Genomic DNA, 15,702 nt, shown 5'->3' with positions numbered 1-15,702 from the left:
CATTACATGTAAAAGGAGCAGGTAGAGGAACAGTCAATTATGGGTTAATGCATGCTCAGTAAATCTACATTTTATATAAGATAAAGTCAACAGAGTAGAGGAAGAAGTCAAACATGTATTTATCTTGGGGTGGGCAGAGGAATAATTTCTAGTCTTGTTTATGTCCAGTGCCTGTGAAGATAAGCTGTTAATTTACATTGTCAGGGTGAAGGAGGAGAGATATGCATGTGTCCTTCTATCTTGTTTAGGAACAAAAGGAAAGGCAATTTTTTGTGTGACTCAGTGTCCAAGCTGAACTTTTGGCTTTGGCATAGTTAGTTTGGGGTCCTGATATTTTATATGCTTTCATTTTTCAAAGTCAGAATAGTGGCTATTTCTAGGAGAAAGGGAGGAGAAAGGATTATAGGGCAGGAGAATGGAGTTATTTTAGTTGCATTATCTTTATCTTTGTTGAGTTATAAGGTTATTCACTTATAAGAGTTGGTAGAACAGTATGTAAATGTTGTAGTGACATTTCTGTACTGCCTAATATTTCTCAGTCTTAGATGTTACAGTTTAAAAATATGTAACAGCTGCCTTTACTTTGTAAAACCGTATTACATAGATAGCAGTTCCTAGCTGTTCTCATTGTGATTATACTCCTTAGGATGACCTGCGAGGTTTCTGATCCCCACTGGGTTTATCCTTGTTAACTTTTATACTTTGAGGTTGGTTCCTCCTGCTTTCAGATGCTGGCAGCAATGCCTGACTTTAACCCATTAGGTTATTAAGAGGATGGTATTCACAATCTTTCTTATACCCATCAACAAACTAATCAATGCAAGCTAATTATTCATTAGTGTAAATACAAACACTATGTATTGATAATCACTTCTGCTGGAACTACCTCTGTCAGCTTGCGCCAAAGTACTGCAGTGGGAAAGCTCGGTTGTCTTAAGTCTGCTTCAAAGGGAGTTTGACCTAACTAGTGAATCTAGAAATGATCTATCGTTAGAAATAGGGAATCACTGCATTCACTAAGTACAGTTTGCTTATCCCTCACACACATGAAGACTGTCCTCTCTATTCCCATTTTGCTCTAGTTTCTGGAGTCTGTTTATCTTTGCTGTTCACCTCAAGGATCAAAGCCTAGTGCTGGGGTTTTGACAAACTGACCCTCTTATGAAGTGTTTTCTGTGCATATGGAGTGGTCTCTGACACCTGTTTTTTTTTTTTTTTTTTTTTTTTAGCCCTGTTTCAGGACTTAGTCCCTTCTCTCTGTCACTCTCTCCATTTATGCATAAGATACCATCCATTCTTCCCTCCTGAAAAAAATTTCATCCCAAGTTAAAAGTATACTTTTCCTTTCCCTTGGATAATTCCACCAGCACACAGGTATGCTGTAATAGTTTCCATCTTAAAAACAAAAAGATCCCCTCTTAATCCCTGTACAGCTTCACAACCTCTCACTTCCACCTCATGTCTCTTCCCACTTCATACCAAACAAACTTCGAATGATTTGTCCATAGTCATTGTCATTACCTTGAAATGCTTTCCCTTCCAACCCACCTGAATCAAGATTTCTTCCAACCACTGCATTGAAACCATTTTTGTCAAAGTCAATGAAAGACATTCATCTCACTAAATCCAGTCAACCATTCTCTCTTCATCTTACTCAGTTTTCACACAGCATTTGACATGAGACTACCCCATCCTTCAAGCACTCTCTTCATTTGACTTCAGAACCACCCGCTCCCTGGTTTTTTCTCTTACCTGGTTGCTTATTTCTTCCAGTTATTCTTTGATGAATCCCCTTCTCTCTCTGATTTCTAAATGCTGGCGTCCCCTGAGATCAGTCCTTACCCCGCTGCTCTTTAGCTGCAGTTTTGCTTTCACCCAGCAACCTGATTTTAAATACTATCTATGTGGTGATGTCTCCCAGAAATATAGTTTTATCCTAAACTCTTATAAATTCAAACTTGAAAATTTACTTGCCTAACTTGACATTTTTACTTGACTGTCAAATAAGTACATTAAACTCATGTAATAAAAACAAAACTTTCACTTTTCTCTTTCTGAACTTGCTTCTTTCTCTATTGTTTCTAAATGAATAAATACTATCATCATTCACCCAATGATTCAGGCCAAAACCTTTCATTCTCTAAATCTAATCCATCAGAAAGTTCTGTCAGCTCTCTCTTCAGAATGTATTCCAAATCCAGGACCTTCTCTGCACCTGCACAACTGTATCTCTAGCCCAGCCTGCTGCAGTCTCTCACCTGGTCTCTGACCAGGCTATACCTATCTCACTCAGTCCTCTCTGGTGTACCTGACACTGCTTTTGACTTCCCACAGACCCTTTTCACACGGCAGATATAATGATCCTTTATAAATAAATATGATATCAAGTTTCCTGCATAACATTCTCCAATGACTTTTCTTTGCATCTTAAATACAAACTCCTCACTGAGGGCCTAGAAGAGACTATGTGACCTGTCCCTCACCTATGTGTCCAGTCACTCTCTCTGTTTATTATATTCCAGCTGTATTAGCTTGTTTGCTTCTTCTTGCATGCCCCAAACCTATTCCCATTCCACAGGCTTTACACTTGCTGTCCCTTGCCTGGTATACTCAACCCAAATTGCTCAGTGACTAGATTTTTTATCTTTCAGAATTATCTCCAGATTCTTTCTCCCATCTTATTTAACTCTAGTTCCTCATGCTATGGTTTTCTGTATTACCTTGCTTTGTACTGTAATTCGTCTCTATCACCATCTCAAATTATATATAATGAAACTATGTTTAATGGACTGTCATCTTCTTAAGAATATAAGCTTCAAGAGATTATGCAACATGCAGAATTAAAATTATTTCTTCTCACAGGACTCCTGATAACTCTAAAGTGGTCATTTAAATCTTTAAGATGTGAGGCCCAAAACCCTCTTGCTCTGGGGAGAACAGTTTCCTTCACCTTAGTACTCTTCAGATACAAATTGGCCACGATATTAACCTCTGACTGTCATCTTTGAATAGGACAATGGAGTGAGATGAGCTGGGTCTAAACTCTCCCCAGGACAAATATTTTTCAACCCAATGAAAGATTTATATTTTTATTTATTTTGATGTGCAGTGAAATATCTGTCTCCCTTACCTTACTTCTTGAAAAAGAATGAAGCACTGTTGCTTTGAAAATTTGACAGACGATTCTAATCAGTCATCCTCAGGTTTGGATTTGAAGGTAAATTGGTCAAGAGTAAAGGTCAGAGAATGTTTCCTGAAGCTACTATAAGTCAAACTCTAATCCTAACCACGGATAAATAAATGGTTTAAACCAAATAGCTCAAAGGTTAAACTGTACCCTGAAAAATATGCTTTGAGCTTCCAGGAGACTCAAAAGATATGAACCTTTTTCCAAGTTACCAAATCAAACACTTGGCCCACTGATTTTTATAAAAGTAAAACCAACATAAACTAAACTATGTTACCCTTGTAATGGGACTGTGATAGGAAAAATTGTAAGTGTCTTCAAGAAAACTCTAGAACTTTGGATGCTACAGATAGTGTTGGTAAGCAAATAATACCTATTTCATAAGGCAAAACCTTTCAAATTACATTCTATTAAAATTCATAATTTTAACTGTTCTACTAAACTTTGCAGAGTTGGCTCTGGCTTAAACATTAAGAATTAGGAAAGGATGTAACAGGAGAAGAAGCTAAAAGCCAAAGACATCCCGTTCTCATAATATGTTGCTGGAAATGGCATTGCTTTTAGTTTTACCTTGGGTTATATGGGGAAGTCCTTGTTATTACTCACCTCCACTTCATTTCAAATAGGGCAGTTTTCAAATGGACTCTAGGTGTAGGTTTTCTGAAGTGATCCTTTTGTAACACTTGTATTTCTGGAGACACTCTACAAAAGATACAAAAGAATTTTGAAAATTATTTCCTGCAAAAACTTTGAAAACAAAATCTATTTCACTTTTTTCTTTTTGCCCTATAGCACATATCCAACAACTAAAATACATTTCTGAAAACCAAATAATGATTAGGAAATACAGGACAAATTGGAAGATAGGGCATATTGTCCACTATTATCCCCAGACATTATTATGTTCCTGTCACGTAAGGCACTTAATAATGTTTTGTTGATTAAAACATGAATACTTATACATATGCTCCCCAAGAATAAGTGACATAATTCGTAAAAACAGCAGGGATAAGTCAGTAGTTAAGTGATTTTTATTTCCAGTTCTGTGATACATTTACATTAAAGCCTTGATCAAAGTACACATTTTTAAAATGTTAAATTACTCCTTTAGAAAACTGTACACATTCATATAATTATTAATTTAATAAATTGTCTAGAGTACCTTACATGACATATACAGAGGATATAAAGATGGAACATGCCCTTCTTCCCTCAAGGAGCTCAGGTCTAGAGAGAAAAAGAAAGAAACAATCAAGTATAGAATGACAAGAGAGTGCGATGGCTGCTGGAAGAGGTCTAAAAGTACCCTAGTCGAATGTCAGAGCCATTCTGGAAAATCACAGTGGAGTTTCTAGACAAAATGATGTCCAGGTAAAGTGTGAAGGACAAAGAGGCGCTATCAGGCAGATAATGTATGAGAAAGGGAAGGGTTTTCCCAACAGAGAAAGGAGTGAGGCACAAAAAACAGAAATGAGAGAAATTACAGCATAGGGAAGTGAGAATAGCTCTACAGTGAATGCAATACTGGAAATAGAAAAAAGGAAAGATAAAGAATAAGAAGAGAAATGGCAAACTCAAAAGTCATCGGTGCTCAGACAGAAAACTCAAAAATAGGAAGGACATGGTATGAAAAAATGGGGAGTAAAGAGAAGGGCAATTGAAGATTGCATGCCAAGCTAAAGACATTTGTGGTCAAATGATTAGACAAGATACTGGAAAAATATAAACAAAGTACTCTGCAGGCTGGAGTTTAAAGTCATGGATCAGCAACATGAGATTCCATGTAGCAGAAATGCTTAATGATTTGATTTCAAAAGGCCATTAAGTGCCCTCCTAAATAATTTTAATTTAACTTCCAGACAATGGAAAAATACTGAAGAATTTTAAGTAGGGCAGCAACATCATATTTCTAATAAAACAAACAAACAAAAACACACTGTAGGATATAGAGAAGATGGAAACTTGAGCACATACATCTGAAGGTCCGGTTCCATCATTCTCATGAAAGTAACCAAAAAAGATATAAAAAGGGAAATTCTGGACTCTTTTCTGAAAACTAGAAAAAGAAAGCACCTTAATGTTAGAAATTTTAAAAAATGTGTTGGTAACTTATGCTGTAGTGGAAGAGGTAGCCTGATCATTGGCTGTCCACTTAAGTAGGAATATTTGCCTTGGACATACACATGACAGATCACATCAGTATGTTAATATCAATGTTAATTCAGAGCAGCAAGAAGTGGAGTAAGGAATAGGCTAATGCTGCATTTGGATCTCAAAGCCACTTCTGGAAAAGGCAGTTTCATAGGCCAGTCCAGCCTGGTTTCACACAGCAGCACTTATACCCCACTTCACATAGATGACCATGGGAGATAAAAAATGAGACATTTCTGAGGCTGGCTACTAACAGGAGGTCAGACCTCAACTGGCTTCAGAATACTACTATAACTAGAAAACAGTTATTTGTCATCTAATCCCACTGTCCCTACTTTAAGTCTCTATTTTTCTTGCATATCTGCCCATGACCTTTGTTCTTAAATTGTTAAGTATCATCTAAGCATGTATCATCTGAACATGACACTGCCTACTAGAGATGTTCACCTCAATTTTAGCTCTAAATCCTGTTTAAATATAGTCAATCCTTTATAAGAATTAGGAGAGAAAAAAATACTATTTTATGAAAACACAATGCAATTAAAAAGAATGATATCTGTCTGTGAAGTCAGAACAAATATTTTCCACGAAACAGCTCTTCATTAATAGGAAAAATTTATGTTCCTACTCATTGATATGGCTAGGTTTAGCTTCCCCACCCAAATCTCATCTTGAATATCATCCGCATAATCTCCATAATCCCCATGTGTCCAGGGGGAGACCAGGTGAAGGTAATTGAATCACGGGGTTGGTTTCCCCCAAGCTGTTCTCATGATAGTGAGTTCTCACGAGATCTGGTTTAATAAGGGGCTCGTCTCCCTTCACTAGACACTTCTCCTTTCTGCTGCCTTGTGAAAGAGGTGCCTTGCTTCCGCTTCCCTTTCCACTATGATTCTAAGTTTCCTAAGGCCTCCCTAACCATGCTGAACTGTGAGTCAATTAAACTCCTTTGTAAATTACCCAATCTCAGGAAGTTATTTAAAATGGACTAATACAGCCATATTTAAAAAAAAATTTTAATTTGTTAATTTAACTGTAGTTATAAAGGAGGAACAATCTAACATTAGGAGAGACAAAAATATATGACTTTTCTGTTAACTAAAACTGTAATTGAGGCAATGAGTAGGAGTCTATATTTGGATTAAAATTGAATACATGATATAAGCATAAAGAAAAAATTCTCACAAACCTCAGGAAAAAAAGAACAAAAATAATGAGAAAATATAAAATGTATATTTGCTTTCAAATATTTTATATAAAATTGGAAATTCAAAAGAGGTGACTATAGGAGATATAGGATATGAAATAATAAAAGAAGCAATTTAAAATGTTTCTAATTTAAATAAAAGTTTAAGTTTTCACAATGAAATAGATAACTAAAAGTCAAATTTAAGGAAATAGAAATTTGTTAGTGCATTTATGTTAATTTTTAACAGGAATAGCATCTTTTAAGAATCCAGGTAGAAAAAATATATGTTCATAAAGGTAAAAATTTCAGCTGACATCACACTTTTGACATTTTCTTTCAGAAAATGGTGATGTAATTATACTCATAACTCTTTGGGTATAAATAAGAGAAAACACAAAAATGCTAGGTGAATTGAATGCCCATGTGTAACTGAGAACATGGAAAAAAGGAACTTTATATTCTTTTCTACCAACTCTTTGTTTCTTTGATTCACCCTGTAAACTTGGCATATATATCTCCTTAAACCCTACTTGATCTCCAGATAAAGACAGCAACAACATCATAATTCCACATAACATGATACAACTATTGCCATACAACCAAATGTTCAGTGATCCCTTTCTCCTAAAGGGAAGAAAAGTTTGTTTGTAATAATTTTTATAAAGTACTCTATTCAATTCCCTTTCAAAGTAAAAATTGCTCAGAGAACTATTTCTGTTGACTGAGAGAAGAAAACAAATAAGAATGGAGAGATTATGCTACTATAGTACTCATGGTAAAAATGGTATAGGCAAATAATAAATAATTGTTAATATGGTCACAAATGGAATTTGTGTCTAAAATTATTTTTGAAATAAAATTATTAATTATTCTTATGAAAAAATAATAAGCAAGATGTAAAATCAGAGATTAAAGTAACTAAAACTGAAAAAGATATTCAGGAAGAATTGAATGTGTACTGATTTCTTCACATAGTCAATGCTATAAAATATTTCTTTTATTTTTTTACAAATTGAAAGCAATGAGAACTTTAAAAATACTTTCTAAAATCTTAAAACAAATCATTGATAGAATTCTAAAAAACAACATCTTACCTTTCAAAATATCAAAAGAAAGTAGAAAGAAAAAATTAATTATAAATGATCTGATATTTTTCCAAAAAAGGAAGACATAAAAGAAACATAAAATGAAAGGTACCCACAAGTAAAAAAAAAAAAAAAAAGAAGAAGTATAATTTAATTTTCAAAATTCTCAATTGAAAGACATAGGCCCATTTGGAGTTAAAAAATCTATTTGTGTGTTGTTTATAAGAGACACACAATAAATGAAAACAAAATCTAAAGCCACCCATAAAAGAAAACAAGGTAGATCAAATTAATAGTATCCATAATGAAATAAAAGAAAAAAATTCATATATTTCTGTGGTAGGGTTCTCCAGAGAAACAGAACCAATAGGATATCTCTATCATCTCTATCTCTATCTCTCTCTCTCTCTATCTCTATCTCTCTCCATATATCTGTGTATCTATGTAGAGATAGATGTATAGACCTCTTTCTGTGTACACACACACACGGAGAGAGAGGAGAATATTTATTATAAGGGATTGACTCATGTGATTATGAAGGTAAGAAGCCCCATAATTTTTCCTCTGCAATCTTGAGGCCCAAGAAAGCTGGTGGTGTAATTTCATCGCAAGTCCAAAGGCCTGAGAACCAGGAAGCCACTGGCGTAAGCCCTGGTCTGAGTTCAAAGACCCAAGAACTGGTGTAATTCCATCCCAAATCCAAAGGCCTGAGAACCAGGAAGCCACTGGTATAAGCCCTGGTCTGAGTTCAAAGACCCAAGAACTGGTGTAATTCCATCCCAAATCCAAAGGCCTGAGAACCAGAAAGTCACTGGTGTAAACCCTGGTCTGAGTTGAAAGACCCAAGAACCATGAACATCAAAGTCCAAGGGCAGGAGAAAATGGATGTCTCAGCTCAAGCAGAGAAAGAAACTTCCCCCCTTTTCTTCTATTCAGTTCCTCTGAATATGGGTGCCCACCCATACTGGTGAAGGCAGATGATCTTAACACAGTCTACTCATTCAAGTGCTAATTTCTTCCAGAAACACCCTCACATACATATCCAGAATAAAATTTTACTAGTTATCTGGGGATCCCTTAGCCCAATCAAGTTGGCATTATTAATAATTACAGATCTACCTCTTATCAATTTGGCATATATATCTCCTTAAATCACGCCTAATCTCCAGATAAAGATAACAATAACATCATAATTTCACCTAACACGATACAACAATTTTCATACTACCAAATACACACTAATGTCTTCCTCAGAAAAGGAGATAAAGTCCTTGAGTGACATTTTTCTCCTGATGTTCCATAACTTAAATACTATGATGTAAAATGAACAATACTTAAATCCTTATACAAGAGTCATTACAGCTTATGTTGCCTGATATGGAAAAACAAAAGAGATAAATAACAAAGATAGTGTTTAACATATGTATATACACATACATCTGGGCATATTCATAACAAAATTAGGAGATAATTCTCATGACAATCATAGTCCTCATTTCTGGAACTGGCCACATGGTTGTAACTAGTATTTATAACTACCTTCTACTGCTATCCTGTACAACCCTTGCCTTCAGCAAGTCCCTCAGCTGGTCCTGGTTCCTTACCTGGTAGAAAGACTCAACTCTTCATTCCTTCAAGATTCTGCCCCATGAGTTGTTCCTCCCGAACTGAGTTATCGTAGTTTTCCACTGGCCTTAATCGCAAAGTGTGGGAACACTAAGAGTGCCCTAAGGGAACTTCTGTATTCCAGATATACTCTCCCTCACCCCCATGATGGAGCAATTTCCCCCTTGTTAGTCAGATCAATTACTATAGCCCACACCATGAGTTCCTTATTTGCCCATTGAATCAGCAGCATGGAGAGCACAAGGTGGCTGGGTGGCAGTCTTAACTCCCAGGTCAGGGAAATTATTCTTGTGTCTCCCGGTGAAGCATTCCATTCTCTGGAACTAAGACATCTAGGTCAGGAGAGCATAATGTCATGGAAATGGGAAGTAAACATTTTGTTTGTTAGTCACTAGGTGCAGAGTGAATGATGCCACTCCCACTTCCACTCCTTGATTCCTGGACCCACGAATTCTGGCTACCACATAAATAGCATCATATATTTGATCCCTGATTCAGAGCATACACAGCCTTCTGGAGAACTTCATCCCATTCCTGGAAGGTATTGCCACCTAACTGGCACTGTAACTGAGTCTTCAAAAGACAATTCCATCATTTTATCAGGCCAGAAGCTTCAGGATGGTGGAAAACATAGTAAGACCAATGATTTTCGTGTTCCTGGCCCTATTGCTGCACTTCCCTTGCTGTGAAGTGAGTTCCTTCATCAAAAGCAATGTGATCTGGAATACTATGAAAATGGACAAGCCAGTGAGTTAAGTTCACAGATGGTAGTTGTGGTGTGCAGGAAAGGCAAATCCACATTCAGAGTATCTATTCCAGGAAGGACAAAATACTGCCCCTTTCATGATGGATGTTTTCTAAGGTAATCAGCCTGCTACCAGGTGTTGGCTAATCACTCCAGGGAATGGTGTCATATCAGGAGCCTGGTGTTGTTCTCTGCCATTGGGAGATTAGACACTCAGTTTTCTGCAGTCCGGTTAGCCTTGTTGAGTGGAAGTCCATGTTTCTGAGTCCATGCATAGCTTCCATCCTTGCTACCACGGCCTCTTTGTTCATGAGCCCAGATGGAAATGACAAAGTTGGCTGGAGAAAGAGATTGACTTCTATTCATCCACACAATGGGTCATTCCATCCACTTTAATGGTAAAATCCTTCTCTCCTGAGCTCACTCTTTGGTGAGCATTCACATGAAATACAATATATTCATTATATTTTGCTTATTCATAGAGGTGTGACCACATCTGTCTTCCCCAATTTTTTTGTCACCAATTTTCCCATGTGTCCTTTCTACGTTTCTGATCATCCAGAAAAAAAAACAAAAAAACACATACACACACACAAAAAACACTTGCTACAGACCATGATTTGGCAGATAATCACCTCTCTAGCCATTTCTCTTTCTCAGAAAAGTGTATCATCAGGTGGAATGGTTGAAGTTCTGTCCACTGGGAGGATTTTCATTCACCACTGTTCTTCAGGGATAACCCTGAGAGGGGCTATAGGGGTGCAATTGTCCATTTTTGTGTTATGCCTGCATATTTTGCAGAACCCTCCATAAGCCAGGCTGAGTCTTCTCCTTCTCTGTTGACTGCTTCTAGGGAATTTTTTAATGACTTCATAGCTGCAGGCTGGCAGAGAGCAGGAAGTATAGTAGGAGTGGGTATCATGGGCATTTGGGCCACTTCTTAATGTCACTTACCTGTGCCTTCAGGACCTGCTTAGCCCCAATCACATCCAATTGATGAATGAGTGTTGCTATGTACACTCAACTTTATGGCTTTGTGGGTCAGTAGCCACCAATTCATGATGAGCAGCTCAGGTCATATGGTAACATGGTGGTTCATAGTCAGTCATTCAGTCTCTATGAAGGCTCAATAGCTGGCCAAGAGCTGACTCTCAGAGGGACAGTAGTTATCTGTGAATGACAGCATAACCTTGCTCCAAAATCCTCAAGTCTTGCACTATGGTTTCTTTACAGGGGCCTGCCAACATCTCCAAACAACACCCCTATCTGCAGTTGATACTTTAACACCATAGGATGTGCTGAATTATATAGCCCAAGTGGCAGAATAGCTCTCACAGCAGGCTGGACTTGTTGCAGGACCTTCTCTTGTTCTGGACACCACCTAAAACTAGAAGCTCTGATTTGGTTTGGCTGTGTCCTCACCCACATCTCACTTTGAAGTGTAATAGTACCCAAGTGTCAAGGGTGGGATCAGGTGGAGACAATTGATTCCTGTACAGGCGGTTTCCCCTTTACTGCTATTGTGGTAGTGGATAAGTCTCAAGAGATCTGACGGTTTTATAAATGGCAGTTCCCCTGCACAAGCGCTCTTGCCTGTCAAGATGTAAGATGCATCTTTGCTCCTCTTTCACTTTCTGCCATGATTGTGAGGCCTCCTCAGCCATGTGGAACTGTGAGTTCATTAACCCTTTTTTTTTTTTAATAAAATTACCTCCACATTGTTCTAATTTACATTTCTACCAACAGTGTATGAGTGTTCCTCTTTCATCTCAGCCTCACCAGCATGTGTTATTTTTCATCTTATTGATAAAAACCATTTTAATGTGGGTAAGAGAATATCTTACTGTGATTTTTGTTTACATTCCTCTGATGATTAGTGTGATCTTGAGTACATTTTCATTTACCTATCAGTCCTTTACATCTCTTCCTTTGATAAATATTCAGATCTTTTGCATATTTTTAATCAGATCATTTATTATTATTATTGCTGAGTTGTCTGAGTTTCTTACATATTCTGATTATTAATCTCTTATTAATTGAATAGTTTGCAAGTATTTTCTCTCTTTATGTGGGTTGTCTCATCCCTTTGTTGATTACTTTCTTTGCTGTGCAGAAGCTTTTTAGTTTGATGGGATCCCATTTGTGCATTTTTGTTTTAGTTGCCTGAGCTCTTGGGGTCTTACTCAAGAAATCTTTGAAAGTATCATCTACAGAATCACCTAGCTCTTTTTTTCTTAGAACTGGTTGATGAAGAGTACTTAACACAAACATATTCAAACATATTGTTTCTCTACAAATAGCTTATTCAATGGACTATTAGTCCTCCTTTTACTACTGGAAATAGAGTAATATTTAATTATACATTAAATATTATATATATATTTAAATATATAGAGCATATTTAAGTCTAATCAGATTAGAGAACAAATTCAGGGAAACCCCAGAACCAACTCAGAAAACTTATCCTTAAAATTTTCTCTAGAGCCATTTTCTATAATTCATTTTGTATTAAATATTATAATATACTTTTAAGATATAGTAAAATATAGTGGTCATACACCTATATGTTCTCAATGACAGCTAACATATATAATGAAAAAATGTAGATATAAAAATTGGTTAAATTATAATTGTACCAGAGCACACATATTACTTTCATTCCTTGTCACATCAGGTATGTAAAGTACTGACAGAAATGGTTTGAGACGAACTTTCAGATTTAGTCATTTGAATTATGAGTTTTTTGTGTTTGAGGAGGTGTATTTAATATCCTTATTTTAACTTTGTGTGGTCTACAGAGGCTCTCAAAATTCAGAAAGAAAAAACTAGAACTATGCAATTATAGTGGTAGTTTTATATTGCAACATGTTACATTAACTTTTTCTCTCAAAAGTGCCCATGATTTGTTAGTTGATAGCACTGCTAATTAAATATATTATGTCCTAGGCCGGGCGCGGTGGCTCAAGCCTGTAATCCTAGCACTTTGGGAGGCCGAGACGGGCGGATCACGAGGTCAGGAGATCGAGACCATCCTGACTAACACGGTGAAACCCTGTCTCTACTAAAAACTACAAAAAACTAGCCGGGCGAGGTGGCGGCGCCTGTAGTCCAGCTACTCGGGAGGCTGAGGCAGGAGAATGGCGTGAACCGGGAGGCGGAGCTTGCAGTGAGCTGAGATCCGGCCACAGCACTCCAGCCTGGGTGACAGCGCGAGACTCCGTCTCAAAAAAAAAAAAAAAAAAAAAAAAAAAAAAAAAAAAAAAAAAAAAAAATATTATGTCCTTAAAATACAATATTTTTATTGATTTTACTTCTTTCTTTTTAATTTTTTTCTCTCTTTTTGTATTAAAGGTTTAGGAATCACATAAATTATGGATACCATGCATTATATTTGTATAATGTACGCATATATTTGTATATTTGTATGCATAATCTCAGTCTTTTGGTAAGTAATAGCTATCAATAAACAAAAAAAACTTATTACAGAATAATTAATTAGGTGAAAACATGTTTTAAAATAGTGTTTTAGGGCCGGGCGCGGTGGCTCAAGCCTGTAATCCCAGCACTTTGGGAGGCCGAGACGGGCGGATCACGAGGTCAGGAGATCGAGACCATCCTGGCTAACATGGTGAAACCCCGTCTCTACTAAAAAATACAAAAAACTAGCCAGGCGAGGTGGCGGCGCCTGTAGTCCCAGCTACTCGGGAGGCTGAGGCAGGAGAATGGCGTGAACCCGGGAGGCGGAGCTTGAAGTGAGCTGAGATCCGGCCACAGCACTCCAGCCTGGGCGACTGAGCGAGACTCCGTCTCAAAAAAAAAAAAAAAAAATAGTGTTTTACTTCTCTATGGATGTTATTATGTCTATTTACTAATGTTTGATAATTAATTTAACAAAAAATTGAATCAATATAGAAATAAGGAGCATAGTTTTTTTTTCATTAAAATTAGTACTATTGACCTAAGATACTTAAGCCACTATAGGGTTCTCATAAATTTAATATACTTGAAAGACAGAGATGAACATATTGTACCTAAAATAAATATTCACATTTTCTCAAGCCTTCATAGAACATTTACAAAATGTGGATAGTCAATTTAAAAATATATATATTTCCCAGAGCAAGTAATATTGTTACCTTCTCTGTCCACAATAAACTCAAGCTAAAAGGAAACAATGAACAACAAAAACTAAGACCAAACTGAAATCCTGCTCTCCTATTAACTGTTAGATCATAAAGAAAACAGCACTAGAAATGCAGGCTAATGAGAAAACAGTAAAAATTATAGAAGGTGCATAAGAAAACATATATAATGCAGATGCAGAAATATAAAAAGAAAATTTTATATTTCAAAATACAATATGAGGGAGGAATTAGGCTGATGAAAGATTTTTGTGAAGTAATATAACATGCAAAGATATATATTGATAATGTAAAGATGCATAATTACTCTACTGAGAAATCACTAAAAATAACATCAGGCACAGAAAGAAAAATTCAGTAGAAGAAATAAATACCCAAAAAACCACAAAAACAAAAGGATCACAAAAGGAATAAGAGAGAAACAAGAAACTGATGATACTAACAAAAGTCACATCAATAATTAAATTAAAATAAATTTTTTAAATAAAATTACCTCCATAATGTTCTAATTTACATTTCAATGAAAGAACACAATGTATCCAACTGGATACAAAAGCAGGATCCAGCTTGATAACTGCTTATAGCATCCACACTTTAAATACAATAGTCTGTAGTCAGACTAAAAATATAAGGATGGAAACAGATACACTATATATACTAAACTAAGAAAAAAGTAGTTATACCTATATTCACATTAGGAAGGGTAAATTTTAAGACAAAGAACATTACCAAAATTTAAAAAAGGACATGTCATTAAGAACTATAACATTCATAAGTATATATAAACAAAATAACTATTTAAATATATAAATAAATGAAAAGAATTAAAAGGACACATCAAATATATACAATCATGTATGAAGATTTTAACAACTACTTGTTATAAAGGTAGAAAAATATCAGGAATTATACAGAAGAGTTGAAAAAATATTATCAATCAGTTCAATCAAATTGAAATGGGTAAAACATTACAGAAAACTGCAAAATACACATTATTTGAAAGTTTTCATGCAGTGTTCACCATGATAGGCCATGTACTAGGTCATAAAATACATACCAATACATTTCAAAAGACTGAAACTATTGAATATGTTCTCTGACTGTGATAGTATTAAAGAAAAAAACCAATAACAAGATTAAAAAAAAATTAAATCCTTAAAAATCAAGCAGCATATTATTAAAATAATTCATCAGTCCAAAAGAAATCTTTCTTTTGAATTGAATGATAATAAAAACACAAAGTGTCAAAATTTTTGAGATGCAGGTAAAACATTGTAAACAAAAAATTATAGGCTTAAGTGCTTATATTTGGTTCAAAAATAAATATTTAAAATCCCTTTTCAGAGCCTTCATGTTAAGAAGATTAGATAAAATGAGAAAAGAAGAAGGCGAAGGAAGTGCAGGATAAGGAGAAGGAAAAAGATGAGGAGGAAGAGAAGAAACAGCAAATAAAGCCAAAAGAAATAGTAGAGATAAAAAAATAATAAAAGGGTGAAAAAATTCAACAAAATAGAAAATAATGAAGAAAGTCAACAGTCAAAAGTTGGTTCATCAACGAAACTGATAAATCCCTCAAA

The sequence above is a fragment of the Trachypithecus francoisi genome, unplaced genomic scaffold (assembly GCF_009764315.1).
Source record: "Trachypithecus francoisi isolate TF-2019V2 unplaced genomic scaffold, Tfra_2.0 Lachesis_group8, whole genome shotgun sequence".
In the NCBI taxonomy this organism is placed as follows: Eukaryota; Metazoa; Chordata; class Mammalia; order Primates; family Cercopithecidae; genus Trachypithecus; species Trachypithecus francoisi.
The sequence above is the reverse complement of the archived record's forward strand: the minus strand, read 5'-3'. Positions refer to the sequence as shown.